General features: G+C 39.7%; 1 pseudogene; it reads left to right on the top strand.

Moving 5' to 3' along the window:
• The first annotated feature begins 1,094 nt into the window (after positions 1 to 1,094).
• On the top strand, positions 1,095 to 1,587 carry LOC101973417 (immunoglobulin lambda variable 9-49 pseudogene; annotated as a pseudogene).
• Positions 1,588 to 10,332: the final 8,745 nt, after the last annotated feature.

The raw sequence follows: 10,332 nt of genomic DNA, 5'->3' as shown, positions 1-10,332 counted from the left end.
CTGGAATTTACCTTGAGATCATGAGAGTCCTTAGGAGTGGAAGAGAAAGATGAAGCAACTAGTGTGGTATGTTATGAGAAGGTATCCATTCAGGATTTCTGGCTTTGAAGATGGAGGCAGTGACTACTAGCCAAGAAATGTGGGTGACCCTAGAATTTGGAAAATTAAATAAGACAGATTTTCCCCTGGAGCCTCCAGAAAGTAGCACAACCCTGGCACCACCCTGAAGTTAGCCCAGTGAGATCCCTGTCACTCTACTTACCTCAGCAAATGTAAAGTAAATATTTTTTGTTGGTTCATGCCTCCTATCTTATAGTCATTTCAATTATAGATATATACCCCAATTTTCCCCCATAACCCAATGGACCAGTATTTGGAGAAAAGTCATTCATTTGATCAGGTTTATGTAAACTCTAACTTGGGGTGCTGGGTTGATCTTAGGTCAAGTGACTTAACCAACTCAGCCAACCTACATCCTGGAAATATGGACATAATGAGAGGACATGAAAGAAACATTTATTATGATCCTCTGAGTTGGGTTTCCTAAATGATCTCAAACAGTGAGAATGCCCAGCTCCATGTTCTTTTTCATGGCACTTTTTATATTCAATGATTGATACCTGGTAAATTTTTGGTGGAAAAAACAAACACCCAAATTACCACATCAATATTATTTTGTTAGTGAGATTGATCTAAGCACAGTACTTGACGCAGAAATATCTGCACCAGTATTTCTAAGATTCAAATGAAAAGGTAAAAAGGCAGAGTCACTACCCAAGAGAATTCTAAACTTCATCATAACAGGGGTGGGCAGAGGAGTGAACCTTGTGTCACTAAGGGGGGCTTAGCAACTGTGCTCTTCTGCAGCGTGCCAGAACCTGCTTCATCCCAGGTTCTGCCCATCAGGCAAATAAAAGTATCACCACCCTCCACACTTTGTCTTGGATTATTCCAGGCCCAGAAGAAGAGCAGCCAGTGAGGGTCAGTGGGTGGAGGGACATTTGCATGAGCTGCTCCACCTTGAGGCCAATGGGGAGGGATAAGAAAGGCTGGGGGCAGCCCACACCAGCTCTGGACTCAGGAAACTGTCCAACATGGTTGGAACTCTTCTTCTCCTTATTATGCTCACTCACTGCCCAGGTAGGGACATACTTCTGTGCCCCATGGCAGACCCCTGTCCTGAGTCTATCTTCAAGGGCTCAGATCCCCAAACACATGCACCCTTTCTCTTCCTTCTACTATGATGTGTCTATTTTTACAGGATCCTTCTCTCAGCCTGTGCTGACTCAGCCACCCTCTGCATCTGCCTCCTTGGGACAAACAGTCAAACTCACCTGCACCCTGAGCAGTGGCTACAGTAATTACTATGTGGTCTGGTACCAGCAAAGCCCAGGGAAGAGCCTCCGGTTTGTGATGGTAGTGGGCACTAGTGGCATTGTGGGATCCAAGGGGGATGGGATTCCTGATCGCTTCTCAGGCTCAGGCTCTGGCCTGGATCGATACCTGACCATCCAGAACATCCAGGAAGAGGATGAGAGTGTCTACCACTGTGGGGCAGACCATGGGAGTAGGAGCAGCTACGTGTAACTCACAGTGACACAGGCAGAGGGGAAGTAAGACAAAAACCTCCAGGCTGATAGGCCCTGTTACACTTCACTTCCCAGTGTCCTGACTCACAGGTCAGAAGGAGCCTCCTGACCCTGATTAATAATTTCTACCTTCCCAGATATTTTATAAATTTAATTCACATTAATTATTCCCCACATACAAATAAGTTTTTAGTAGTGTTTGAAATATTTAGTGTATTTGGACATGTGTTATTCTTCTCAATCATGAGTCTGATGATAAAAATTTATTTTGGAGATTGTAAAGCTTTATTCAGATGTGTACAACATACAGCCCTTTTGTCACTATTTTGTGTTACTTTTGTCCATAGGAGGCAATGAGGAATATTCCACACACTGATGGGATTTGAATATTTACCTTTAAATTCCAGATCTTTGCATTTATTTATGTATTTTGGTTCAAAATTTTTTATTGGTTTTATTTTTTTAAATACATGACAGCAGAATGCATCACAATTCTTATTACACATATAGAACAATTTTTCATATTGCTGTTTGTATATAAAGTATATTCACACTAATCTATGTCTTCATACATATACTATATATAATGATGTCCATCACATTCCTCTATCATTGCTAACTCCCTGCTCCCTCACTTTCCCTCCCACCCCTCTGTCCTATCTAAAGTTCTCCAATTCCGCCCATGCTCCCTCTCCATACCCAACTATGAGACAGTCACCTTGTATCAGAGAAAAGATTCTCCATTTGTTTTTTGGGGGATTGCCTAACTTCACTTAGAATTATCTTCTCCAACTGTATCCATTTACCTGCAAAACCCATGATTTCATTTGATTTTATTGCTGAGTAATATTCCATTGTGTATATATGCCACATTTTTTAATTTTAATTTTTTTTAATTTTTAAAAAATTTTTAAATTTTTTAATCTACTGAAGGGCATTTAGGTTGGTTCCACAGTTTCACTATTGTGAATTGTGCTGCTACAAACATTGATGTGGCTGTGTCCCTGTAGTATGCTCTTTTAAGTCCTTTGAGTATAGACCCACCCCAACATGGGGTAACACATGCATGCATGGTCCTCCTAGGCTTCATCCACCTTACCACATTCCAAAACTGACATATACACAGAGATCTCAGGGAGTTTGTTTGTGACTATCAGAGAGAAACCCAGTGCCAGATACAGAGAGAACCTGTGCAACACCCAGGATGTGGATAATCCACCAGGGACCAGGACAAAGATCAGACTTCAACTTCCATAATGTTTACTCTTCATGCACACACACCCTCTCTCTAATTTAAGCACATTTGGTACACATGACAGCACATAACCCTTGCTATAAATGGCTGTTATGATCCCAGGTCTGGGAAGATTCACCATCATGGAAAGAAGATGACAAGGATGTCACTGCTCAGAGGAGACCAGGAGTGAGCAAATATGCATGTGTTCATTTGTACTCAGACATAGAGTCATATGTTAAATTAAATTTTCTCATAATCTTTTATTTCTATACAAAGAAATGAGGTCTTATAGAAATTCATAAGACAATAAATTTTATCTGGTTAATGACAAAAATCTGGAGTTTTCAGCTAGAAAGTCAATTTTTGATTATATTCTTTGCTATCTGGTATAACCCAAGGAGGTTGACTATGATGTTTAATTCATCTACCTGAGAAGAACTAACTTTCCCTATCAAATTTTCTAAGTTAATCTCTCTTAATAAATAGTCTTTAAGGATCTCTGGTGAGACATTTATCAATGTTGCTCATGATATAAGTGAATGTTGTATTCAAATACATTAAAATCTATATTGTTGATTCTGGCAACTGATCACAATCAAAGTACTACTCTTTCAATGTTAGAATATTAAATAGTTAAAGAATATGATAAAATATGCAATATTCACATGAAATGTAAATATTTACACTCAATTGAATATGAAAAGAATAGATGGAGTCCTCCCAATATTTTGCTGTGAATTTCTGTGTTTAAATTTTAGATATGGAAATATTGAAAAAACTAGTTACATTTTTAGGTTTAGAAATTTCCTCATAAACTATTATCAGGAAAGCAAAAGTCCACCCAACTCATGGTGGTAAAGACTTCTCTACTAGATAATGTGGAACTTGGTCATAAGTAAAGATAGTGAGGTAGGGACAGAAGGACCAGAAGGATTCAGAGACAACATGACCCTGTGGTCCAGGAATAAGAATCCTCTTTGCAAAATGAATCTATTAGTGGTTGTGTTCAGAGTATAGGAGGAGGAGTTGAGATAGGGTGGCTGGGAAGAAGCTCAATGAGAGTTTAAATGGGAAATTAATGTTTATTTTATCTTGATGTAGAAAAGGATCTACAGGAGATTATTTAGGTATAAAAATGCTTTTATCATACTCATAGAAAGGAAATATCCTTCTGAATACTCTGTATGTAATTTTAGAGAGAGAGAGAGAGAGAGAGAGAGAGAGAGAGAGAGAGAGAGAGAGAGATAAAGAAGAAAGAATGTAGAGAACAGCTAGCCAGGGTGTCTGCATGACTCAGGTGAGCAGTGCACCTGGACAGTATAGGGAGGTACACAGTGAGGAAAGCTTATGGACAGTACGTGGAGATGTTCTGTGCTGATGTCCTGTGGGAGAAAAGGGGCCCTCAGCAGTCAGAAGTGGGCTCCAGATGCTCAGGGTGAGCATGGTCAGGTGGTATCAGCCACATGAGGACAAATCACCAAGACTCTGCTCACTGTGTGTTTCTCCACTAGGAACTAGAACAGAATTTTGTTTTGTTTTGGCACTTCTGTATATATAGACCCCAGAACCCAGCTTGAAAACAAGCAAAAACTGCATGAATATCTAGATTCATCTTTTTTTTTAGTTTGTTTTTCTTTTAATTAGTTATATATGACAGTAGAATGTATTTATGCATGCTGATATGTCCTACATAGATGAGATATAATTTCATTTTTCTGAGTGTACATGTTCAGAATCATATTGGCCATGTAGTCATATACAGTAATAATGTCTGTTTCCTTCTACTATATTTCCTATCCCCACATCCTATCCCCTCCCCTCCCATCACTTTCCTCTAACTGATCTAAGGAAACATTATTCTTCCATACTGCCCCCCAACCTTATTGTGAATTAGCATCTGCATATTACAGAAAATATTTGACCATTGGTTTTGTGGGATTGGCTTATTTCGCTTAGCATGATAATCTCCAACTCCAAATATTTACTGGCAAAAGCCATAATTTCACTCTTCTTTAAAGTGGAGTAATATTCCATTGAGTATATATACCACATTTTATTTATCCATTCATCTATTGAGAGATACCTAGGTTGGTTCCATAGTCTAGCTATTGTGAATTGAGCTGCTATAAACATTGATGTGGCTGTGTCACTAGAGTATGTTAATTTAAGTCCTTTGGGTATAAACCAAGGAGTGGGATAGCTGAGTCAAATGGTGGTTCCATTCCCAGTTTTCTGAGGAATCTTCATACTGCTTTCCATAGTGGTTGCACCAATTTGCATTCCCACCAGCAATGTATGAGGGTACCTTTTTCCCCACAACCTCACCAACATTTATTGTTGCCTATGTTCTTTATTATTACCATTCTGACAAGAGTGAGATGAAATTTTTGAGTAGTTTTGATTTACATTTCTTTAATTGCTAGAGACATGAACACTTTTTCATATATTTGTAGATTCATTGTATTTCTTCTGTGAAGTGTCTGTTCAGTTCCTCAGCCCATTTATTGTTTGGGTTTTTTTTTTTTTTGGTTTGTTTTTGGTGTTAAGTTTTTTGAGCTCTTTATATATCTTAGAGATTAATGCCTTATTAGAAGTGCAGGTGGTAAAGATTTTCTCCCAGTCTGTAGGCTCTCTCCTCACATTATTAATTGTTCCATTTGCTGAGAAGAAGCTTTTGAATTTGAATGCATCCCATTTACTGATTTTCCTTCTTGAGCTTTAGGAGTTTTGTTAAGGAAGTCATGTCCTAGGCTGATATGGTGATGATTTGGGCCTATTTTTTTTTCTTCTAGTAAGTACAGGGTCTCTATTCTAATGCCTAAGTCTTTGATCCACTTTGAGTGGATTTTTGTGCAGGGTGAGACATAGAGGTTTAATTTCATTTTGCTACATATGAATTTTCAGTTTTGCCAGCACCATCTGTTGAATAGGCTGTCTTTTCTCCAGTGAATGATTTTGGCACCCTTGTCTAGTATGAGATAACCAGATTCATGTGGGTTTCTATCTGTGTCCTCAGATTGAACTTTTGAATTCTCCAGAGGAGGAAACCCAGAGAAAACAGGAGGACTTAAGCAAAGATCATGATTGATGTTCATTCCTAGACATTTACAGTTGAGGGACTAAATTGATTCAGGACAAAGTGTCAAATGAGAAATTTGACCTTAGGTTTAGCAAGAGGTAAGGAACATGGCTTTTCATGAGGGGAAGTTGAACAGTAGGATAAACTGGATTCCATGGGTTTGGGGGAAGACAGTACAGAAGCACATGATCACTCTCCAGTTCCTGAGTAAAGAAATCACAAAAGTTGTTGGTAAAAATTCTGAGCACAGAAGATGGAGTCCATGGGCAAATGCATTGCAGAGCAGGATGAATTGTATGACTTTCTAGCAACATCTATATTAAATAAGAGCTGGTGAAATATTCATTAACAAAATGTCAAATCCATAGTCCAAATCCATCATGGGACTCAAAACCGTACCATTAAAAAACCTCAATCTACACTCCAACAAATGATTCTGAGATGAGAACTTTTGCATACAGAATGAAGGAATTTGGGGCTTGTTGCAAATGAAGAGCTGCTTCTGCAGTAAATGAAGTGCTTAAAGGAAGGAAATTATTGATGGCCAGAAAAAGAATGTGCTGGACTGGATTTCATTCTGTACAATATGGCATGAGAAGAGCACAGCAACTATAACCCTTCTGTTCTCTTGTGCTTCTGTCATTTATAAAATACTAAAACTATGCTATTAAATTAAACTATTTACAATAGTTGAATTATAAATATAATTATAATTGCAATATAATTAAACTATTAAAATATACTTCAAAGTACACATCATTTTACATTTTATTAGTGGGAATCCAACTATTGATTCTGAATAGGTGAAGAATCAAGCATGTGTACTTCTTCTAAATTATTTATCGATAAATTGATATTATTTTTACAACATCTACAATAAGTTGCTAACACTTTATATTGTATGTTTAAGTATCCTCATGAAAGACACAACTTTTTGAAGTGGCAAAATACAGTATTTCCCTCAATGAATAAATTGGTAGCAAATTATCTAGGACTCAGACCACACTTGTGTGTACAGACTTGGTGAACTGTAGCAACCAGCTAGGTTCTGAAGTCTCTGGGACAAGGGAAGCTGTATGCCCTGTGACTTGCAGGGTACATTTTAGAAGTACTGGTTGTCTCTATACAGCTGCTCAGTAAGGACAATTTACTCAAAGGAGCTCTCACAGATGGAAATTCTGGCAGAGTCCCTGAATAAGGGCCTTGGCACAATTTTAGCAGGTGATTTTTCCCAGGGTTCCTCCAAGGAGCATCTTCCTGAGTCTACAATGTGAGCTGAGCTCTAGCACCATGGCACATGGTGAGGCTGTAGAAGTCATGATGGAAACACATTTTCATGAACAGCTCTTCCTCTCCAGAGGGTGGAAACAAAAAGAAGAATTGGGGCTCACCAGTTCCACTGTAGAACTCAGGGGCCTGTGTCCATCATGGCCTGGACTCCTCTTCTCCTGTTGATGCCTTTTCACTGCTCAGATAGGGACATGTTTCATAGTACTCAATCAGATTATCTGTTATTCCATCTGTCTGGTTCAGACTCCAAACAACTTAAATCTGGGCTCTGCACTAGCACCCATGTTTTTCTTTGTTGCCAGGTTCTCTCTCACTGCCTGTCCTGACTCAGCAGCCCCTCTTCCCAACTGAACTCCAAGAGCATCTGCCAGACTCACCTGCTCCCTCAGCATTGACTTCACTGTTGAAGACTACTGGAATACCTGGTACCAGAAGAAACCTGAGAACTCTCCCCAGTATCTTCCTAGCTACTACTCAGATTCAGTTAAGAATTAGGGACCTGGGTTCCCCAGCTGCTTCTCTGGATACAAAAATACAATACCCAATGCAGGTAATTTGCTCATCCTTGGGCTACAGCCAGACAATGGGGCTGATTATTACAGTGCTACAGCTCATGGCAGCAAAAGGAGCTATCACTTCTCACAGTGTTTCAGATTATGAGGAAATGATACAAAAACCCATGGGTCCCCAGACCTTTGCCCTGTCTCTCTTCAGTGAGGAGCTTCTGTGGAGGTGCCAGTAGTGTAGACTCTTCTGTAGCAAGAAACGTCCATGAACAGCAGACAGAAACACATAGGTTATACCTGTAACCTCACACAGAACAGGACATCTCAGAAAGGACCAAATGAATGAGCAAACAGAGCCTAAAGGCACATCACTATAGTCTCCGCAGTGAAGAAACAAGATTAGAGACTACAGTCAGCAACTAAAAACACAAATCAGTACCGACATGTTCATTCATAAAGTAGTTTCATCAGCATATTCCATAAAGTAAGAACCTTGTCTTATTAGTATTCTATCCAAGACTTATGCAGTGACCCTTACCTTATTCATACATTCTCCACTGTCTGATCCAGGCCACCGGTCCAGTGGACACACCTCATTGAACTCTCACTGATGTCAGACCCTCCTCCTTTCTCTCCTCTACTCTTTCCTCCATCAGGCCTCTCTCTGGCAGTGTCAGGTCTACATCAATTTTCCCACTAGGTACTAGAGACACATAAAGTATTTCTGGTGCAGTTTTCATTCTCCAATGTCCATCTCTAGGGAGGAGGGTCACCAAGGCTCAGACCACCTTGGAAACCTTCACAATCTTATTCCAATGCTTGTCACATCCCTGAATTTCTCTTCCCTCTAACCTTAATATTCTCTTTAATATGGCCATATAATTAAATTCTTTTCTACAAATGGTACTTCCATTCAGCTATTGGGTCCCTACATGCAGAAGCTATTGATTTTTTTTTCTTCTTTTAATCTTTGTCCCTTTTTGTACTTTTTCTGTTTTCTCCCTCTGTATGCACTACACAAGGTGAGTCTTAAACCTATCAACAGGGGAAGGTGGGAAGTGTCTCTCATCTAGACCATTATTCTTCTCCAGCCCCCAAATCTCTGTTTACTAAAACCACCCAGAACAGAACCCCAGCCACTGCAATCATTTTGCTGAGGTCTCTGTGGTTTCATGCATTAGATATCTTCCAAATAAAATTTTAAAATCCCTATTAATTCCCAAGATACATCTGGGGACTCCAGGGCCACAGTAGGTCATGGTTTTTAAATTTCAGGCAGGGTACAGAAATATAAAGAATCTATGTTGAAACCCTATCCTGAGCTTCTAAGCCCTGAGGATTCTGCACCTCTAGGTTTTGTGCCTATATTTCACACCTGCACTTAGGATGAGGGCAGTCATCCCTCGCTCCACAAGGTGTGTTCTCTAAGAGGAATTTATACCACATGGCTATCTGGGTCCAAAGATCTGGTCTACACTTAACCCAAACCCTGCTCCAAAGGAAACAGGCTTCAAAACTCTGGGTCATCTTTAGCTGCAGACTCCAGAAGCCTGGAGAATTTTACAGAGCATCATCACCGGGGACTGTTTGCAAGGACAGCCAGATTACAGAATGAGCAAAGTCATGAGAAGGACAGGGGCCACTGGAACTCATGTTCTTGCTCAGAGTGTGAAATTGACTTCTTGATGGAACACAGGTATATTTATTCATTCTCTATCTCTGTTTCTTTCTTACAAACACACACACACACACACACACACACACACACACACACACACACACTTTCTTCTAGGTTTAGACTATCCTGAACACTTTGGGTTCTGGCTTCTCTGTCCTATCCAGGCCCACAGCTCCATAACACCATCATGTAGCCTTTATTCAGATGTGGCTCATTTGGAAGAAATCTCAGGATCCACTTGGCCTTAGTATGATGATACATTATTCTTCCATTCACTGGTGGCACAAAGGACATCTTCTTTATCTTGCAGTGGCAAGAAAGAGGAGAAGGGGCTGCATCTGAGCCTACCCCAGAGATTAGTCTGACCCCAAAATGGCTCAGTCCTGGAAGGTCTCTCTGTCCTATCAAGGTGGTCAGTCCATATTCTTTCTACTCATTATTTGTAGTCAGCTATCTTCAGATTTGATGTTAAATGTAGGTTTTTTTCCACTATGTAATGACCTCTATTATCTGGGTTCTGAATTTCATAAAGAAGATGATTCTGAACTTCATAGAAAGAAGACCTTCCTGAATTTCCCTGTACACCTATCACTGCTTTCCTATGTATATGTCTAGATTCATTATATCTGACACAAAAACTTAAAGTTCTTTTAGAAAAAGATAATACATTACATGGAACTATACAGCAGCAAACATGAGTTTTCCATTACTTTTCCATCTTGCCAATCATATTTTCCAGCAATATTCTCTCATCCACAAGCATAATTATGGTGAAAAGCTATGGTGCAGCATGGTGAGGCCAAGCTCTGGCTCCCTTTTCGCAGTTACTGAACAGAGTGTCTATGGGGAATCTGCTGGAGCCATTGGGTGTTTCCTCTGAGAAGGAGGAGCCTGAGCTTAGAGAAACAAACAAATAAGGTTTAAATTGATTCCCTGGTGCCTTCACTGTGCTA

Source organism: Ictidomys tridecemlineatus, chromosome 2 (assembly GCF_052094955.1).
Source record: "Ictidomys tridecemlineatus isolate mIctTri1 chromosome 2, mIctTri1.hap1, whole genome shotgun sequence".
NCBI classification, from domain to species: Eukaryota; Metazoa; Chordata; class Mammalia; order Rodentia; family Sciuridae; genus Ictidomys; species Ictidomys tridecemlineatus.
The sequence above is the reverse complement of the archived record's forward strand: the minus strand, read 5'-3'. Positions and strand labels throughout refer to the sequence as shown.